The sequence below is a fragment of the Chlamydotis macqueenii genome, chromosome 6 (assembly GCF_036417535.1).
Source record: "Chlamydotis macqueenii isolate bChlMac1 chromosome 6, bChlMac1.mat, whole genome shotgun sequence".
Lineage (NCBI taxonomy): Eukaryota > Metazoa > Chordata > Aves > Otidiformes > Otididae > Chlamydotis > Chlamydotis macqueenii.
Window position 1 is genome coordinate 25,030,038 of NC_141561.1, and position 21,588 is coordinate 25,051,625.

At 41.4% G+C, this 21,588-nt stretch overlaps 1 protein-coding gene and 1 long non-coding RNA gene across 2 annotated transcripts in view; one reads left to right on the top strand and one right to left on the bottom strand.

Moving 5' to 3' along the window:
* Positions 1–7,447: 7,447 nt before the first annotated feature.
* LOC147600216 (uncharacterized) lies at positions 7,448–8,584 on the bottom strand. The gene is made up of 2 exons (XR_015258858.1): positions 8,479–8,584; positions 7,448–7,915 (listed from the first exon to the last, which is right to left on the bottom strand). It is a non-coding gene; the product is annotated as an uncharacterized LOC147600216 (long non-coding RNA).
* Positions 8,585–8,721: 137 nt separating this feature from the next.
* OSBPL6 (oxysterol binding protein like 6) overlaps positions 8,722–21,588 on the top strand; it is a 125,211-nt gene continuing 112,344 nt past the window's right edge. The window contains exons 1-2 of the mRNA XM_086750556.1: positions 8,722–8,784; positions 9,477–9,633. The gene's annotated coding sequence lies outside the window, so the exon portion shown is untranslated. The remainder of the gene's footprint in view (positions 8,785–9,476; positions 9,634–21,588) is intronic.

The window sequence follows — 21,588 nt, forward strand, 5'->3', positions numbered from 1 at the left end:
GCAGTTGGATTTTCTTTGCATCCTTCCTTTTTCTTCCTCTTAGTGGTCCATTTTCTGACCCAGGGTACTCAGTCATGTTACTTCTACTCTGTCTGCAGAGATCTCATCTTATGCAAGGAATCTTATCTTAAGATCTAATCTTAGGATCGCATCTTATGTAGGAATAATCCTATGTCAGAGGAAGCTGTTGAAGGTGAAAACAACATGCAGTTATGCGCACAGCTCCAGTTCAGGAAAGCTACTCATATCATATTCTCACCGTGCCGTTTTTCTAAACTTTCTACCTCTATTTGTTAACCATTCACTTAAAACTTTGTCAAAGATTCCGCTCACGTTTTTCACAGAATGTCAGACTTGAACTGCAGCTGTAGTGGCAAATTTTCTCCAGAATAAACTGGAGAACGAATTGCACACGAAAGGAGGAGGGTGAACGATGCCGACCACCACCCCAGCAAAGGGGCGGGGGGCGAGGGCGGAGGCTGCGGCGCTGCTGTTCCAGCAGGGGGCGCCGCTCTCCCGGCGCGGGGACGGCGGCGGCCCCGCAGCGCTGCCGCTGCGGACCCGCACCGCCCGCAGGGTCAGCGGCCTGGGCCCTGAGTTTCTTAACCAAAGAAAGGGCTGTGGGTTCTGTTTGACAGTTAGACTTATCTCAAGGTCTATCAATGTCAAACACGTAATTTAAAAGACTTTAAAATATTTTAATAATTATTATTTACTAGTAATTAATATAAAGTGGTTAAAGTAATGAATTTTAAAGTAACTGACAGAATCCTAGTTCAACTTGCATCTTTTCTCTGAATTATTTTTAAACTATTAATTTCTTCATGGCCTCTTAGTTTTGAAATAGAAGTGATTTCTTTTTGCTTGCACAAGTCTCACGTCTCTTTCTGATTTTTTTTTTCTTACTGTTCCAGAGGCTTTTCATAGTGTTGCAAATGTAGAATTAGCAAAATAGTTTTAAAACTATTGTGCCCAGTGTGAAATTTTTCTGAGGGACACCTGAAAACGACCCACACAGAACACCTCTTCATACCATTTCTTGGCATTTTTGCAATTTCTCTGTAAAAGATTAAGCGTGAGATAATGCGCAGGAACTAGGAAAAGAACCAGAGGAAAGAGGGAGAAAACAAAGGAAAAATAAGGAAGATGATAAAAAAGGAGTTCTGATTTTGAGACAACAGAACAGGAAACAGTCTAATAACAGGTAAGGCATGGGAAGAGTTTCTAAGGGAAAGTCAGTTTGGATATAGGGAAAAGCAGGATCACCCAAATGATTCGTATCTTAAGACAGAAAAGATGGAAGGCACTGTGGTGCTCCGGAAGCCAAATGCTTTAAGATTAGGTTGGGTGCAGGAATTTGCTGTCTTTTGGATGGATGCCCATTACCAATAAACCACAGAAGCCCTTAGGTCAATCTGTAGTAACGTCACTCTTTTGTGTCTTATTTCTCCTTTGTTTTGAAATACACTGATTGTCATGCACCATGCACACTTCGTGGGTGCATGATGTATATTATGGCACCAGGATTACTTTTAAAACAGTAGCTGTTACTCAAAAGTGTGTGACTTCTGTTCGGCTCCTTTATGCTGTTGGGTGACATCTCCTTCATCCTCTGCTGTGTGCTGCGTCCGTTCCCCCTCCCTGCACTGGCAGCCCACCCCCAGCTGCAGCTGGCTTGAGCTCAGTGAACAACTTAAAGCACAAATTCGCATCGGGTTGCTCATCCGCAGCCTCTGCTTTTTGGCAGAGGCTGGCACGGCAGCAGAAGCTTGTGTTACAGGCAGGATCAGGCCTCCTGCAGCCAGCCTGGTGCTGTAAGGCACCTGAAAAGCTCCCGGTGGTTCCAGAGGCTTCAGGCAGCTCTGGTAGCTGAGGCTGGAGACAAAGGGCGGCAGCTCTGTGTCAGGCGACGCTGCTGGGTACGAGAGCGAAGAGAAGTGTGCAGCTGAACTTAACAAAAAACAGGGTTCAGCTGCTGGCTCTGCTGGGTTATAAATGCTTTAAGGGAAGCTTTAAGGAGGAGCTGCTTAAGGGGATGATGGCCGTTATGCCTTGGTGTTTTGTAAACATCATAAATCGCAGCTTGAAAAGAACAGTACTGTACAACCCACCTGTCTCATAGGGGGTGGGGCTGTTGTTCTGAACTGTGCATGGCACTGTCAGATCAATTAAACATTGATACGAGACTTTTATTTCATCTACTTTAGCAATATGCATCTGCCCACTCCCAAAACTTAATTCTTGTATTATGATTTTTTCTTGAAAGTCTGTGAGCTTTGTGGGGCTTGGGAAGGTGGGGCTTCACCCCAGGTGAAATGTGAATTGTTCCAATATAATGTTAATACACAGTATCTGCAGGACCTTACTAAGACTGAAGAGTTAACTGCTGACCAGACCCTACTCTATATTTAGAGGAAGTGTTTACAAATCTTGAGCGTGGCAGTACAGAAGATACCCTGGGAATTCTTCCAACTCTTCTGACTGAGTTCTGTCTTCGGGAAGTGCTAATGGGTAACTTTTTCTAATGTCATTTTAAGAAATCCAGGACAATATTAACAGAGTGTATTCAGTTTTGTGGACATCAAAACTCTATTGGAAATGCAAATATATGTTATAAATATTTTCTGAAATTGAAATTATAAGTAACTTCACAAATAAAATTGCAAAATTGCTGGAAGTTATTATAAGTATCAGAATTTTGATTGTTCTCATCCTGGGCACACTAAATCCCCCTCCTAATGTGTCTGTTACATAAGGATAAGGATAGCAGGACTGAAGTTATATTTGATCAGCAAAACAAAATCAAAGGCAATGGCATGTGAAAACAGGCACTATATGTCTTGACCCACCAACATTTTTAACTTTTAATCAAGTCCACAGAACTCACTTCTATTCAGAGTTCACTTCTACTATGATAATACTGGGAGACACTAAAACTTGCTGCCTTTCTTCTCTGTGACAACATACCAGCTCAGTACTTAAAAGTATTGCCAGAATTTTGGACATAGGTAATCCATACACAGGTATCACAGTAGCTCTTTGCTTTGCTTGGTTAAAGGACAAGGGAGATGGCCTCAAAGGACACAGAGATGGCCTCAATGCCTGTGTATAACAACGTTCTTGGAGTTTTATCCTGGAGGCAATCTGAAACTCTTTGAAACTGGGTAATCTCTGTTGTGGCTTTGGGAAAGTACATTAAGTAGTTCTTAGAGAGTGCAGAGGAAACTGTACCACTGTGACCCCTTTTAGAGCTATTCTAGGGGAGGTATTGAGAGAAAAGTTTTTAAAATATTGACTTTTTAAGGAACTTGGTCTAGAACAGAAACTAGAGTGCTGGTAATAACGAGCAGGGTTATAAGGGTTGTTACTACAACCAGAGATTTCTTTCTTGTTGTTTTTTTTTTTAAATGCACAGCATTAAGTGTTTATATTGCTTTGTCTTTTCAGTCTACACAGTAAAGAAATCAAATGCATTCTGCTGAAGATGAGGCCGTGGGACTACTATCCATTGCTGAAATCAAGTATGAAACAAACTCTTTCCCTTATGTTTGAGTGGAGATAACTAGCTATACAGAATATCAACCATACAGACTTTGTTTATATGAGATTTAACCACTCCAGCTGATTTATCATATGTTTGTCTTCAGGGATTTTTGGAGTTCTGCCAAACTGCATCTCAGATTTGCTTTTCAGATTTCTAGTTTCTTGTATTTAATAGGGATATTCTTAGTAGAACTCTTATAAATTGTGAGTATCTATGCAAGATGTTTACCTGTCATTTGAGTTTTAAAGCATCTCTGGGTGGTTTTACTCCCCTTTCCAGCTTCTTCAGTGAGAAGAAATCACTATCCCTTTCTCTTCTAGGATGTCCAAGAATGGTTTATATTTTATTCATATGATAATATATGAGTACGGAAGGTATTTCCATACATTCTATGCATATCCTGTGTTATTATGCTTCAGGATTTCTCTTGCTGTGTACTGCCCCAGTCTTGTATAAAGCAGAGAAAAAATGGTGCTGAGCTGAACAGACCAATGCATATGAATTATCACTTCTGAAACTGAAGACCAAAATGTTGAGAAGCGAAAAATAGTTTTTCCAAATTCTCTTCAGGGGAATGAAAACCACCCAAATGGGAAGATAAAGAACTGAGTCTGATTTTACTCCCACAGAAGATGAGGAAAAGCAGAAGTATGCTTTCATACCTAGAGATGCTCCTTGTCCTTGGTTTCTCACACCTAACTGAGCAGAAAGAAAAGAAGAAACCATCCGAATGGCTGTACAGGACCAGCGTAAAGGTCCATTTAATCTGGTGTCCTGCTCTCCACAGTGGCTGGAACTGACGCCTGGGGAGAGTGTTGAAACAGGGCGGATAAAGAGTGTCCTTTCTTGGGCAACTTCCAGCAGGCAACAGGCAGGCACCTTTTAAACAAGAACTGCAAAGGGAATTATTGTGCTTAATAGCTACAGATAGCCTTTATTCATTTGTATAATCCCCGCTTAAAAACATCAGTCTCTTCAGCTCCATAGTGTTGTATAGCAGCAAGCCATCTGATTTAGTAACACTTTGTATGGAGAAGTTCTTCCCAGTAGTTTTAAATCTGCTGCCTGACAATTTACTGAGTCTCCCTGAAGTCTTGTGTGATGGAAAATAGGGTGTGATTGCTTCCTGTCGGCCTCCTACTCATCATTTCGGGATTTCATAGATCGGAAGACAATCCTTCCTCAGTCTGTTCTCCAGCTACAAATTGTCTCCTTGCGCAGATGTATTCTCATATCTCTGCATATATGCTTTTAGCTGCATACATGCATTTTCTAGTTCCACATTTTCATATGAAGCAACCGGAACTGTACACAGTACTCAAGTGCACAGGAGATTTACATAGGGACCTAATGAGCTCTTCTGCTTTGTTCTCGGCTGCTTTTGGAATAATTTCTAACATTATTTGCCTTTTAGACTGCTGCTGAGTAACAAGCTAATGTTTGCAGAAAACTACTCACAATGACTCCAAATGATAGAGGCTAATTTAGAGCCCATTATGATGTATGTTTAGTTAGAGCTATTTTCATTATTGTTTACATTAGTTTGCAGTTATTGACACAGACTTGCAGCCGTCATCTCATTGCCCTGTCACTCACTATTGTCAGATCCCTCTACAACTGCTCAGAGCCAGCTTTCGTTTTGCTAACCATGACTCATTTTGCATCATCAGGAAACTGTGAGGATCCTTGGTCCTCACACAAGTACTTTTAGGCTATTTAGGTGCAACAGTGCTCGGTCAGAATTATTCTAAGCAATTCAACCCTAAGGAGGATTCGAAGAAGAAAGTAAATAATGTTGTGTTGGGTGGTCAGTATCTGTGAAAGAAAGAGGACGTTGATCTTGTTTCCTACTCTGAATGGAGTTGTCTGATGTCTGTCCTGATGGTAGCTGTGCTTTCTGACTGTTGGAGATGGCTCTTCAGTCTCTAGCACTCCCCTGCGCTTGGGCACATCCAGTTTCCATCTGGCTGGTGCTTGCCTTTTGCTGCCCTTACAGCACGCGCTTGCTATGAGCCTCCCACTGCCTCCTGAATACTGCCCCTGCCTAATTCGTTTTATTATCAGATACTTCTTAATGCTCTTTGGTGCTCTACTTCATGCTCATTCTTCAAAGCATTTCCAGTTCACTGGTTACCACTGCTGTACTCTCACAGTTTTGCATAATTCAAATTAATTTTTAATAAAAAAAGACAAGGTGTCATTTGCAAAAATCTTAAATAAAAACATGTGTCTGCTACTATGCCTGGCCTAAGGGTACCATTTTGCCAAACACACACAAACCCTAACAGTAAATGACAGCAAAGAAACAACAATATTGCTACTACAGGAGAAAATAAAAATATTTTCTTAAGATTCTGTAAGTAAATATTTTCAATGCCCATAGATTTGCTTATCCTCAGCAGACGGGTGCTAAGCAAACATTTCATGTTATATTTAGTAAACTTCCCTGCTGCCTGAGTTAAAGAATGGGATATTTTAAAGGCCTTTCTGTCTTGCTTAGAAAGAATTATATGGTTTAATCTGTGGAGGTTTTACCTTCGCATGGAGAATTGAACTATGTTTTAAATCTTTCTTTCAGAGAATGTGCCTCCTGATATGAGACTAAACTTGAGAAGAACAGGTCAAGTTCTTGGATGAACAAAATATAGAATATAGCTCCTCCATTCTTACCTCAGCATTTCATCAAGATATTCAAACTTTTGCTCCTGGTGGTGCAAATTATGCATAAAAATCAGTGAAAAAAATTCTAATGTCATTGGATAAAAACTACAGTAATTTTTAAAAAGTTTATATAAGACTACATAGGATCAGCTTATATCAACAGTTTTTGCCAGTGTTTCTGAGGTGGTACAGTTATAATCTTCTACAATTATCCAAGAAATGTCCCTCCCAATGATGGCTTATATCAAGGCTGAAGTTTTATGTAGATAAGCCCTTAGAAGAAGAGAAGGGTATCTGTTTGCATATACTTTACTAGCATTTTGTCATCCACCATCTATGTAGTGTAAGTGTATCATTTAAACAAAATATTTAAACTGCCTTTCTACATGTTTGTTTCTCTTTGGTTTAAGTATAGGCAAATTAGTGAAAAAAAAATAATCTCCATAGAATAGCCACTTAAGAATTTGGTATCAAGATCATTAGAGAATATTAAGGAAGTAGTTGTTCAGAAACAAGCCAGCTAATTAACAACGCAGTTTTCTGTAATTTCTTTATATCCATGGTTTGCTTTTTCAGGTCGCAGATGTTGAGTGGCCACTTGAGTGAAATGAATAACGGTGGTGGTGAATCACAGAATCATAGGTTCATGAATGGTGTCCTTAAGACACGATTAAGAGTTGTGTCATTTATCTCCTTGCCCTGTTACTTATTTCTTTTAGGAGAAAAATAGGTGACTACATTCCTTATGTTACTAAGCTTTCCATGTATGTGGCTTGTTACTTAATCTTTCTATGGATTTTATATGAAAACTTACTCTGACAACTCCCTAAATCTCACTTAATGTTTATCCTGCTTCAACTCCTGGAAACTGAACATACAAAAAAAAATTGTGTTGCTTAATGAATTCCCTAACATTATTCAGCCACTTTCAGAATGAGACCCGCAGGTTCATCTGAGAGGATAAAGCTTTTTTTTTTTTTTTTTTTTTTTTTTCTGAGAAGCTTATCCTAGAAGTTACACTAAAAATACTGTGTCACGGGAACCTTCTCTGGAGGTCTCTGCTTCAACAGGAAAATAGCCATGGCTTTTTGTATGCCAGGGTACCCAAAGATTTGCTGCACAACAGTGCTGCCAAATCTGGAACTGCCAGTTTGAGAAACGGGGAAAATATAAACCAGCATCACACAGCCTGTTTGTCTTAGCTTAATTAATAGTGTTGACTCAATAATTAGATTTCTACAATCCTGTAAATCTATTTAATTTTTCTAAGGAATTTGCCATTTTTGCCCCTTCTCTTCTGGAAATTTACTGGCAGTGGCATCTAGTTCTCCAGGGATTTTAATTGATTTTCTTGGATGACAAAATATATTTCCCATCTTGTTGCCACAAACCAGACAGCAGGGCTAAGCTGGAGGATTTACGGAGGACAGCCAGGAGGAGGCCAGTTTGCTCAGAGAGGCCTCCAAACCATCCCCCGAGGCCAGGACATCCCCAGAGGCCAGGACAGTGCCGCAGGCCTGGGGACGGGCAGTGACCCACTCCAGCAGAAGGACCAGGGTGCTGGTGGCGAGTCCTTCACCGGACAGGTGAGTCTGCAGCCCGTCTCCTCCACAGCAGGGTGGCCTGTGCCACTCAGCCACCTTGCTATACCAGACGGTCCAGCTTCTCGTTTCCAGAGGCGTGTCGAAGCCATCGAGGATGTAATGAAAGCTGTAAGAGAGGATCCACAGGAAAAAAAGAAAACAGAAAGCTAATATTGATTAACCTATGGGAGTAACTTCTTCGGCAGTTTTCAAGAGTATGCAACGTGGTTTTTTCAACAACCTCCCGTTATTGGATGACAAAGACCAACTCAGCCAGCACGGTGAAGGCTGGGGCAGGATGACAGCGCAGCGCTGGGTACCGCGTGGGTGCTGCCCGGGCGATGCGGGGAAGGGCCCGCACGGCGGCTGCGGGCAGCCCTGCTCCCCTCTCTACCGAGGTCTCTCGGCGCCGTCCCTTTGTCTGCCACCGTCCTCCTCCCGGGCGCGGAGGTCCCCCTGGCTCCAGCGCATCCCCGTCCCTGCCCATGTGCTTCTCGGTTTAATTTTAGACCCGATCTCATGACCGAAGCCCGCTTCTCGGTCCCCGCCGCTGCCCCCTTTTCTTCGACAAGCCGGCATCAACTTGACTCCGCGCTTTGCTTTGCGCACCGGGGCCGGCTGCGGGAGTGGCCGGCGAGGTGCGGTGCGGTGCGGTGTCGCGCCCAGCGCCGCCTGCCCGCCCCGCGGTACCTGTCACCGGGCTCGGCCCATGGGGGCAGGCGCGGGAACGTCCCCGCCGACAGCGTGCGCCCGCCTCAGGTGGGTGCCGGCCGGCGCGGAGGGCACCTTGGCCGGCGGGCGGGGCGGGGCGGGGCGGGGGGCGGGGGGCGGCGCAGCGGGGCTGCGGGGCTGCGGCGGCGGCGCGGCTGCCCGCCCCCTCCCTCCCTCCGTCAGACGGGCGGGGAGCTGCGGCGGGCGGGAGCTGCGGCGGGCGGGAGCGGCGGGGCGCAGCTGCCGCGGCTGCAGCGGGGATGCGCCGCGGATCTCGGCGAGGAGGTGGGCGCGGGGCCCGGGCCCGGAGCGGCGGGACAGGCTGTGCCGGGGAGCCAGCGGGTCGGGCCACCCGGCAGAGCTGGGCCCCGCGGAGGGCTGCACGGTGCGGCCGGGTGCCGGGGCGGGCGGCGGGGCGCGGCGATGCCGCCGTGGCAAGCGGGAGCGGTGCGGGGGGCTGTGGCCTGGTCCGGCCGCGGCTGCTGCGGGCGGCCCCGGGGCGAAGCTGGAGCATCGGGACCGGGGAGGGGAGGAGGGGGACGGGGACGGGATTACGTAACGGCGGCCGCGATGGGTGCTGCGCCGGTGCCAGCTCAGCCCGGGCTCGGCCCCGCTCCCTGGCCCCGCCGCTTCCCCCCCGCCGCGCCGGGCAGGGCGACCTGAAATGCCCCGATAAATTGCCTGCTCTGTGAGAACGGAGGGCAGATCCCAAGGCTGATACGCTCTCAGGATGCCTTTTTGTTTTCGTTCTCTGTCTCTCCCCAAAAAGGCAGGAACGGCCTGTGTGCCCAATTTGCCAGCAATGCTGCAAAACCCTTGCAAGTACTCTGAGTATGTATGGATTCATTAAAACAGTTGTTTGGAAATGATCTACTTCCCAGAAGTGCTGATGCTTAAAATGACCGTCTGACGTGGGGTTTACCGTTGGCCCGTTGTTTCATTTTATTTTATTTTATTTTATTTTATAACTGCTTTAGAGTGCTGCAAGGCTACATTGTTGATGTTCTTCCCCAAAGCTTCAGCAATGCAGATGCTGTGGACTATTAGTAGCTGAAACAAAAGACCTTGCTGTACTCCTCAGAGCGAATTAGGGACCCAAGGTCGAACAGCAAACTGCGGTGCAACTTGTACAGGGTAAGGTAACAGAACAAAAGCATTCACAAACCTTACTAGTTTAAGTGAAAAGTGTTCCTTAAATAGACTCTTACTCAGTAGATAAAAAAAAAATGCTTAGTGAAGGTGTGAGGAAATAGCTATTTTAGGACTACAATTAACTATATCAGCTCGATTTTAATGGAACTGGTACATTTAATTGCCTTCCTAACAGATTTTCTGTTCTCCAGATGATTAAATTGCAGAATGATACCGGCTCAAAGATTAAAATCTCATCACATATCTAATGGTTTCAGTATAATATAATTGTGTTTGGTTTATAATAGTTCTTTTCTAATAACCAGCCTTTGTCTATATAGCTGTAGATACTTTAATTAGACTTTTAAAATCTTGGTATAAATGACCTTGACCTTTACAGGTTAAGCAGATGTGGTTGTTATGGATCGCAATATCTTAGACGTTTAGTAAAACATTTATTTTTATGTATAGATAATAAATAGGGTTTTCTTTTATTTTTGTTCGAAAACTACACAAGAGGTGGACTACTTTCTCTTTTCTGTCCATTTTAGATAAACTAATAGAGCTGTGTACAGCACTCATTACTTAAAATACCCTAAAGAGGCTTATATTTAAACTACCTTTTTGGTACAAGTAAATGTCAGGATGTATATCTGCAAAAACAAAGTATCGCAAGATTTGTGACTGAAGACCCTCCAAACTTTTCCCTTGCTACTGAGGTCTGGAAGAAGTACCTTTTGTTGCCCTGTAGTTCCCCAAGCTCACTTCTTCCACTTCCTATTAGGTTGCTGTTACACTCCCAGAGCCTCTGTAGTCCTTGTGAGCCGTACTGTTAGGGGTCTTGTTAGCAGACTTGCTTATTACTGGCCCTTTGTTGTTCTTAGCCTGTTCTGGGAGCTTATTCATAAATCTCTGTGATGCTCCAAGTTTCTATTGTGGCTTTTCTAGTCCTTAGTTTGCTTCAGTTTGACACAGGAATAACAAAACATTGGTTTGCATACTTGTAGGTACAAGTGTGTGTGTGTTCTTTTTTTCTTCAAGTGCTGGTGTTGAAGGGCTGTACTTTCTATATATATTTGTATGCTTGGACGTGGTTTTTATACAACCATCAAAAATAAACTTTGCTCACAGGTGTTAGAGTTACTGTGCAACTGAGCAGCCGTTCAGACCTTACTACAAAGCCACCACAGCTAAGGACAGATGAAGCCTTGTGACTGCTCTAGCAGGGGATTCCCCCACCTCTTGCTCTATTGCAAGTGCTGCTGAAGACGAGGGCTGCTCTCCTTTGCCCCTTCTTCCTTCCAGCCACGCTGGAGATGAAGACATAGGATGTTCATAGTACTGCTTAGTTTTCCTTCAGTCCTTTGGTTGGGGGGATACATACGTGTGTCTCCCCCTTGGTGCCTCACATTTTTTCTGAGGTGCTGTCTGCCACTGGATTTCTCAGTGTGACAGAAGTGAATGTGTTTGCTCTTGTTTTGCCAGATATGTGAGATATCAGCATGGGTTTTCTCTGAGGATTTTTTTTTTTTTTTTTTTTTTGCATATAATCCTTTAGATTCCTGAGAACTTATGCTTCTATACCACGTGGCTTTGCCTCAGGGGGATTGTCTTTCTTAAGGGACATGAGTCCTCCATGTCAGCCCTTCTGTGCCACGCTGGAGAACCTGCTGTCACTGATACTGGTATTGTAGTGGGAGATGGGAAGGGAACTGCCAGTGCTTCACTGCTGAAGGGGTGTTTGTATGGGACTATATTTTTAATGTGTGTGTGTATACAGTGAGCCTGTCCTAATGGTTTAATTAACCCTTATGCCTCATATACAGGGTAGAAAATAATTGCCTATTACGTCTGTTTTTTCTAATTTTTTTTTTTTTTAAACATTGAACAATTCAAACAGCTCCCAGAGATTTCTGATGTATGTGATGATTAAAGACTGGGAAGCTTTAATTTTCTTTTTTTGTTTTCTTGGTAACTAAATGCTTGCTGGTTTTGAAGCTTTTGACTATGCTGGCATGGGAAAAGGCAGCAGTTTCTGTAGATAACTTTCATGGGAAATATTACTCTGGGCAATTGTACTTCTTAAAGGAATTTCTCCAAGAATTTCCTTCAGGCTTGAGTTTCTTTCTTAAACTCAGTTTAATGATATTTAGAAAAAAAAAATTCTTCCTAGTGGAATACTAAAGTAAATGCTTACTTTTGTGGAGAGGTGTGTGTTGAATTTGCCATGTCAATGTTCTAGGCGTCAAAGGAAGCAGCAACAGGTATTATATACAAATGAAAGTAAACATGCTTTAACTATTCTGTGATTCTATGCTCAGGTCATGTGAGGGATGTTGGATTTTTGGCAGATTCAAAACATGGCTTTGGTGATAGATAGGGTAATTCTTCAGCTGTAAGAATTTTAACAATGAGAAAGTTGCATAATGAGGTGTCAGGTAACGTGAACTGAATTTGGTTGTAATATTATGAAATATTAAGGAATATGAAATGATAGAATCATATAATGGTTTGGATTGGAAAAGACCTTTAAAGGTCACTTGGTCCAACCCCCCTGCCATGAGCAGGGACATCTTCGACTAGATCAGGTTGCTCAGAGCCTCATCCAACCTGGCCTTGAATGTTTCCAGGGATGGGGCATCCACCACCTCTCTGGGCAACCCGTGCCAGTGTTTCACCACCCTCGTCATAAAAAATTTCTTCCTTATATCAAGTCTGAACCTATCCTCTTTTAGTTTAAAACCATTACCCTTTGTCCTGTCGTAACAGGCCCTACTAGTAGAGTTCATGCTGTGAATGGTGCTATTTGTGTATATTTGTAATTAAGTTCACTACATCCATACCTAGGTTTTCCAAGCTGTAAATACAAACCTACAGCTTTCAGCTTTTTTCAGTAAGTCAGAATACAAACGTGAAGGCAGTTAAAAGTTTTCTTTACAAGCCACCGCTGTATACATCCTGGTGAATGGTGTTTCTAGCGTATCCCTTATACCTTTTTCAGGATTGTTCCTTTCAGAAGAGCTGAGAAACGATGGTGGCAGCTGATAAACCAGTGAAAGGGAGGACAGCTGAACATGAAACGTGGAAGATAGCAGAAGACCATGGTAGCTATTTTGTACAGACAGTCAAACTCATGTCTTTTAGGGAAACTTCTGGGCTGAATAGACTCGTTAAGATATTAAGGGAGGAAAAAAGTGAACAATACCAAAACACTAGATATAGCTGTTGCAAGAGGAAAAAACAGGGTTGAAGTAGGTTTTTTTTGGTGTGTTTTTCTTTTTTTTAAGGGAGATTGGACCAAGTAACATCTAGACGTTTCTTCCAACTTAAATTGTTCTATAATTCTAACTACTTTGGCATTAAAAGCAAAACGCAGATGCTACTATTTTCCCTTTAAAATGAAAAATAAATGGTGCTTAGAAACTCAGAATTACTTTTTTTTTTTTCCTGGAGTATATGTATTAATCCTACAGGATTTCCAGCTAGTTTAGCAGCTGGTTCCAAGTAAAATGTGTCAGTATGTGCTGAGGGCTATACGCAGTTACGAGTGGTAGCAGCAGGGAGGGAGCTGCTGAATTTCTGAGCTTGTCTTTCTGAGAAAACTACAGACTGGTTGCTTAAATGGTTTAAATGTGAGCCCCTCAATCACCAACTGGGAAACAAAAAAAAAGACTGTGTCTATCTCATTACTTGTTACCTATAACTTTAAAAAGAGGAGCTTTGAAGGAGTAGGAGTTGGAGACCGCAGAAGACTAAGAGGATGGGTCTGAATGTATGGGAGTTGTAATGTCCTGCAGATTAGGAGAGCCTTAGAATGATCCTTAGAAATGCTTCACCGTAGCAGAGAGAACAGCTGCATTTTGAAACTAAGTTAAATAATTTCCTTATTTTTTTTTTTTAGTTCCTTAAAGGTGAATATATTTTAATACTAGTTGAGAGGAAATAAGAGTCACAGAATCCTAGAATAGTTTGGGTTGGAAGAGACCTTTCTAGTCCAAGCAGAGATGTGAAGGAACTTATGGATTCTTTATTCAAAAGGCTGGATCAATTTATCTGTATAAGGTATTGAATGTAGTCCCACCCTCTAATACAAATTACATTCTGTGGGTACAAAGCTTTACTATAACATATATTGTTTCCAATTAAGTTAGTAAATTATGTTTGTGAAGGATTCAAAGGTATTAAAATAATGTATTAGATCCTTTAGAGCAGTACTGTAGGGCATGTATCTGGGATTGCTTTGTTATAAAAACAGTTAAACCCAAAGTAAGTAACATTGATGTAAGAAAGATCCATAGATTAATTTCAAGATGCCTTATCTTAAATTATGATATCCTTTTTCAGATGATGAACTGAAAATTTTTCTGTTGAGAAATGGAATAAGCTTGGCTGTCCAAAGACAAGTCCACATGAAACCTGTGCCGTGGGTTGAAGGCTACCTGTGTAGGCAGAGACCTTGGCTACATCTTCCTAGCTCTAGCTGACCTGTTTAGTCCTGGAAAATGAATAAAACAATAGAAGAATTTTTTTTTTCTGTAACTGTTGCTAGCTTTACACTTTCTGTAACACATTTGGAGTGGAAAGCCAAAGAGTTACAGAAGCCTTGATGGTGACTGCTAATTGACCTTAGATATGGACTGTGGAATTGGTGAGACCTTTGATGGCTCATGCTGACAGTTTAAATGAGAAAGCAATAATTAAAGCAGTAGCCCCAGGTGCAGGGGATGAGGGAGCATGACATGCAACATGCACATACCCCTGACACTTGGAAGGCTGAGCTGGAGTGGAACAGCCTGGCCACCAGCCAGGACTTGGACACACTGAGCGGCTGGAGTGAACTTCTGTTCCTTTGGGTCTCTGATGGCAGGCTTAGCTGGACCTTGATTTGTATGTATGTCAAAGACAAGCTGGAACAGAAATGCCATACCCATCCTGCTTAATAAAACATGACTAGATTAGGTGACACAGAGTGGTGTCTTTCTGTTCCTGCAACCAGCCCACCCTGCTCCACTGTGACAAACCCAATGTGGATAAGGTGATGTTAGAGAGGATTTGGGTCAAGAGAAGTTACTGTGAACATCTTAGAGGAATGGTTCCAAGCAGGTGATTTCTCTTCCCATTTCACCTCTGCCCTCACCATCTCTCTCCCACGTGTAGTCAACCTGCTTCTGCAATGGGACTGCAGCTGGGCTCTTGCCCTCAATTCTACTGTATGAGCAGTTTTATATCTGACGAACTCAGGGTTGCCTGACACCCTTGTGGTCTTCTTCAGGAAAACAACTTTTAACTGTTTCTTCCCATCTCATCTTTGAAAATAAAATTTAATCTTGTTTGGAAAGTAACAGTACTGTGATTTGAGAAGTAGGAGAGAAATGAATCTAGATGGACAATGGCTTGTCTTCTCAAATTATGATTTTTTAGGTTTTGGCCACAAGATAAGTTTTTCTTTCAATTTATTTATTTTCTAGAGTAGGAAAACTTCTAGGAAAGTGCTGAGGGGCAGCTTTTTAAAAAAATTCCTTTATACTTTGGGTGCTGGTTAGTCGTTTGCCATATGTATCTGTTGTGTTTAAAGCCTTTGTTTCTTGGTTTTAATCTACTCCTGGAAAACAAGATTTCTTCAGTAGATGGCTGCAGAAAATGGAAGGATGGGAATTACATGATAATGGAACTATAGGATACTCAGAGAATGAGTCTGTCAGTGTGCCCCTGGCACTGGAAGGTCAGCTCTGCAGCCGTGCAGATTCTGTGTCTTTCATTGCAATAGTTGTTGATGTGTAAAATCCATCTTCTTTTTCCTCTGTTCTTGTCAGCTAGATGCAGGTTGGCTTTCCGAGTTTGCTTATGCCTGATGACTGTGGATTTTTTTGTGTATGTAACTCCTGGTGACGATGGTCAGGTCTGAGTTGCCACCTGGTTTAATGTTCTTGGGTGACAAAGTCATGGGCAAAAAATCAATTCTCTGGCTGAGGAAAAAAAAAAAGAAAAAAAAAAAAGAGACATCTGTAAGTCTCCTTAACTGTGACCTGTATTTGTGTAGGTTGTAAATATGCTATGAAAAGCTAAATGTAAAATATATGGCTTCTTTCTGAGCAGGCTTCTTTCAGTCCCTCTTTGACCAATAGTGTAGCCTACATATAAGACTCACAATCAGTTTGCCGTATACAATTCAGAAAGAAATGCAATGTAAAATAATCTTAAAAAAAAATTTAAAAGTATTTTTTTAGTAGGTGCACACTCTGTCCCCTGCCCAGTCACTTGAAATACTGTTGTGTGACAGAGCTTACAAAGAAAATTAAATGAGTGGCTTCTGTCTCTAATTACTACAATAATTGTCGTGTTTTCTTGTGGCATGTGAGTTGAGGATTAATGGGGCAGGCCTCAAACTGGGTCAGAGCATGAAGATTAGAATTAGCCAAACTGACTAACCCTCAGACCCTTACAGGGCTCTTCAATAACTCCACACGCTTATGCAATTTCTGTGAATTTGAGGAATAGAAGTAGTGTCAAAAGTAATCTTTGATATACTTTTAAATGTCTTTTTCTGGTGATGCAAAGATTGCTGTTGGATCTGTGAAATAGTTGGTTGCTCTTAACTGTAACAATGAACGTGGCAGCTTGCGTTCATAGCTCTTACCCTTTCTGTAGCGGCTGCTGTGTGTCCATCTGCCTGAAGAAGAGAAAATGTTTTACAAATTTAAATAAAATTTTGTGAGCTACACTAGGAAGAGGAGAGTGAGTGTCAGAATATTTGCCTTTAAAACTTACGAATTCCTATTAATAATTTTTCTTTTTTTCATAGTATTTTTTGAGTTGCTCAAATCAGTTAGACATGAACCTATGAACAGTAAGTTCAGGTGGAGGAGGTGGTAAAACAGCCATGTTGTAATCACTTGGCCTTTCCTAAAGCTGTGATATTTTTCTTAATACCCTTAGGTTTTAGGTTTACCACCTGAAATGTCTAGAGCAGTTCCCCAGAGCGTGCCTAACAGATTGCTGTTCAGAGTTATGACACTTTGCGCCTTCTTGATGGCCTCATTTTTTCTCCTAAGTGTACCGCCTTTAGGGATCCAAATACATACTTCTCCTCTACGATGCGTGCACTCTCCAATAGTTGAAATGTTATTCAAACTGTTAATGCAGTGTAACAAAGCTGTGTGCAGGGGAAAAAAGGATCGTTGCCTTCAGCTCTGATACCTGCAGACTGTCCAGTCCAGAGCTCCCCTGGCTGCCAGCTTGTGCTGCAAATACACTGTGGTGTTATTAACCCCGGCCACCTTATGCTATTTCTGGTATAGTTACTTTCTGATATATTCATTATTAGTTTTCTCCCTCATTGTTCTTTAGAATTTTTTTGAGAGATTTATTCAATATTTGCAAATTTTTCTATTTTAATCTTAGTGAGCATATTGACTCATAATTTTGCATAAAGCTATCAAATAATGTTATTTGTAAACTTGTGCTATAATCTCTTTTCTATATGCTATACTATTTGAATTCTTTTTAAGGTACCTAGCATTCTTTTGTAAAGTTGAGATATATTGACTTCAGCATTTTCTGTATTTTCTTCATTCTTTTTCACTTGAAATTACTTTTACTGACTTACTACAAATAATACTATGTAAAAATCAGTAGAGACTAACAATAAGGACTTGATAAACATGGTGATGTTCCCTTAAGGGCAACAGAAGTATGCTGACTTACATCAGGTGAAGAGGTTTTAAGCACAGTAAACCAGAACCATTTAAGCTGTTGTTGATGTAAATTAGGCTCGTAGGGCTGTCTAGAAAAGAGGCAGTATCTCATAACAAACAAGTTCTATTTCTTGATGCCACTACATGCGTTCAATATTAAGCTCTCTTATCTTTTCTTTTTTCTTCTGTTGTCCTGCTTTGTCTGGTTGTGGACACCGTGCTCAGTTCTGAGAAAGGCAGAACATGCTTGTGGAGGGCAGGGCAGCTTTATTCACTTCGTGTTTTAACATCTCTGGCAACATTCCCGCATTGAAAGCTGATGGAAACAAATTGCTCTTTAGGCCACAGATGTCTTGAGGAACGTGTAGTTCTGCTTTCTTGGCTGGTTCTTGGGTAGTTTGCCATGAAAAATGTGTCATAGCTGTGTGATATAACACTGAAAAAACCAGCAATGTTAGATAAAGCTTTTTACAGATGAAATTTAGTTTCTTGTAAAGAAATGCAAACTGATTTGGAAACTAAAAAAAAAAAAAGACAAGTGCATCAGGAGTGTGTTCTTTCCTTCTCTGGGTTTCCAGCACTGAGATGGGCTTTCTCAGCTCTTGCCCTCCTTATCATTCCACCTCTCCTCCACAGGTCACTCCCTACCTGTTAACACACTCCTCTCCGAATTTCAGTCCTATGTGCAGGCTTGCTGAGTCCCCTTGGGGACGCAGGCGTATCCCCTATCCAGACTTTGGTGCTCCATGCCTCTCTCCTCCAGCTGCTCCTCCTGCATCCTGGCTGATGCCATCTTCCATGATTCTCCTGAGGGTCCTTTGCCATTTCGGGAGGTCCTTGGTGGGGGCTAACAGGGGCTGGGAGTATGACAGTTAAACCCCTGGTGAATAAGCCACTTGGAAATTCACAGTTATTTTCCTAACAGACCTTGATGCCTATTAGCAGTGTAAGATGTTAATGGCAGCAAGTGAAATACTTTGCACTTGGTGTTAGTGATTCTGTCAAGGTGGGTTATACATTTCAACCAAGCTGTAGCAGATTTAAATGTAATGGTACAACTTCCAAATGTGAGTTTCTCACTTAGAAGGCCAAGTCAGAACAGAAATAAATGTATGTGTGTATTGTGAGATTCATAAAGTAATTCAAGTAGAACTCTCTGAAGTTTTTCTTTTTAAACAATCTCAGTATGTTGCAAAAATGACTTTCAGTTCTTTAGGGTCCCACAGATTGCACCACAGAAAATCAATACTTTTTCAGCTAACGTCATTTTTTTCCATTAAAGAATAAATGAGGAAGCTTGAGGCTTCCAGGCTTCTCTGACTTCTGTGCTCTTCCCAGACAGCTAATCTTTATGTATAATGCATACTTAGTACTTGTCATTTTATTCTCATTGCCAACCATTGCTTGTGTTTAGGAGTAAAATACTGAAATAATGATGAAATTGTGGTGCGTTTTTAAAGCCTTTGTTCATGGACTTCAAGTTAAGGGGGTGAATGTTTTGTTTCAGGAAATTGAACTTCATAAGAAACTGAAAATTATCCTAGTTATGGGTTAGTTTTCTGCTGAGTCAGTAATCTGGTGGCTTGTATTACCTTTGTAGTCACTGAGATTTTTTAATGTTTAAGTATTGGTACTGTGGAGGCTTCATTCTTTGGTTTAATTTGTATAGACTGAAATGTTGTAATTATATATCCCTGAACAAAGGTTTCCTATTAATATATTGGCAACAAGCCAGAGTATTTAATTTTTTTTAATTTTGTTTATTGCTTTAATGATCTTCTAGAGATCTCTATACACATCTTTTGAAAATACCAGAGGTCTGAATTACAGAAAATATTTTTTTATTATCTGAAGCAAATATGTGCTTTAGATTTCTGTTTTCTAGGTTTATCACGAGTAGCAAAAGAGTGGTATGATCAAAGGCAACACAGTGGGTCAAAAGTGAAACAAATGTCAAAGTTTAGGTTTTGCTCATTATTTTTGCTTTGCTAATAAGGGCAGGTGCACATACGAGCAGGGTGCAGGAGGCAGCAGCATTTGCTTTGCCAGATGAGAAGCAGAGAAATAAAGTACTTCAGGTCAATGGTGCTCTGTTCTGGGAGGAGATGGATCTTGCAAATAATGATATTAGAATTTTGCTAAAGTTTCTCCCATGACGTTTGCTTTTACTGTTGCTGCAAAGTTTGCCTGAATGTAAGAGCAACCTCACTTGTTAGCAGTGGCTGACAGGACTCTGTGGCATGAAATTTCATGCCATGATCTACAAAAGACCTACATAAATAAAAATGGGGAATATATATCCCGGGAAAAGGGTATGAGGAGAACATGATTTAGCAAATGGGCTCTGTTGTTCGGAACGCAAAGTCAGAAACTGTAAGCAGTCAGAATACTTTCCCTGTTGGGTCACGCCCGATTGCAGATTGCAAGGCGCAGTTCTGAAGGAGCTCATAAACCTGCACACCTCGCTCACCGCAGCGCCAGTGCGTGCTGGCCAGGCAGGCGTCAGCCTGAGCACGCAACGGCTGGAACCATCATGCCTAGCAGTGTGCTTGTACCTACAAACTGCTGTAGCTACATCCTTTGGTTAGCCATGTTGCAGGAGCTGAGCAACACGTTTTTCATTGTGATGAACGTTTTACACCTTCCGTATGCTTCGTACCATGTTCCAGTTCTTTCTGCACACAAACACGTATTTTCCTCTTTGTTATTGAACTGTCTAGCTGAAGAGGCAAAGCCAGTGTTATAGAGAAATGCCTAAAGGAGAAGGTAAATGACAGAAGGTCAAAATTAAGCAAACTGTTCCCACTGCTATTAGTAGATTTAAGAGAGAATATGACATTTCACAAATAGTTTAAAAGACTAGAGTAAATTTCCTCACTTTCCCAAATGCATGGGCAAAAGCCCTGCTTGGCAGAAAAGAAGCAATATTCCTGCTTCAGGATGCTTATTAAAAATCAGAGAAAATAAGGATGAATGTGAGATCTTCTTTCTAGAATACTGCAATTTCCAGCTGAATTTCTCTTCCCCCTCCCTCCCCACCTCTCCTTGTTAATCTGCCTTTTAGAATTTTTGTAGTGGGGAAACTGTCCCAAACCGCTTATTTGTTAGGTGTCACTATGTAGCATTAATATGATTAACCTTACAAGTCCTTTTTAAATTCCTTAGTGTATTTGCTTGGTACTCTTTCAAGAATTATTTTACTGCTATTTTCTGATGTTGATTAATTTTGGAACAGGTATTACATAAAGCAGGGGAATTTCTCTTCTGTGTAAATGGCTTTGGGCATCTTGGCTGAGATTGCTGACACATATTTGGCTGCACACTGACTTACCAGCTATTGTCAAGGACTAAAGAATGCTGCAAAAATAAAATTAGTTACTTAAGAAAATTACTTTTGCCCTTACAGTTGGAGTGATCTCTCCTCCAAAGGAGGAAAAAAAATTGTTCAGAATTTGAAAGTTGATATTGCGATAAAATAAGTGTCAGGCTTAACAAAATATATTATGATGCTGGGGTATGAAATTGTCCTAAAGTGCCCTTAAAAAAAAAAAAAAGTGGCTAAGTTGAGTATCTTTGTTCACTCAGTGGCAATATACACAATATTGAAAAGTTTCAGTTGAAAACCACTTGACTAGGTCTCACTTTTGAGTAGAACTTGGATGCTTCTCTGTAATTCAGTCCTCTGGTGTAACTTTCTGGAGGCATATTTGTTGGTAAAAATGACAGTATTATGACTTGTAATACACAATATTTTTTGAGATAATGTTTATGTGTAAATAAATACATCACAATATATTTTCACTAGATGATAGATAACTGAGTCAATGCAGTCCAACAGTTTTATTCTAGTGAATTTACAAATACTGAGTTGCCCTGTATATCACCTGAGTTTATAATCTGTGAACGGTAACAAGGAGCAGAGGGAGAAATCTTATCTGTATTTCTATTTTTTCGGTATTTTTTTTATGGTTTTAAATATAATAGCATTTTATAATTTACAGTTTTGGCATGACTCTGGCATGCAATATACTTTTCAGAACTATTCTTATGCCTAGAGGTTGCTGTCAGAGGAGCTTTCTCAGTGGCTATGAAATCAGTAGACAAAATTAAGAGAAGCTTAAAAAGGAGATGCTGAACTTCAAACCGTGGATTGTATGGCACTGGAAGTTCAGAAAAACCTGATTATTTGAGTTACAATTTCTGGCCCAAACTATTTAGATCTTCATGGCTGGCAAAACATGAAGTAAGCCTTCTATCCCTTTCT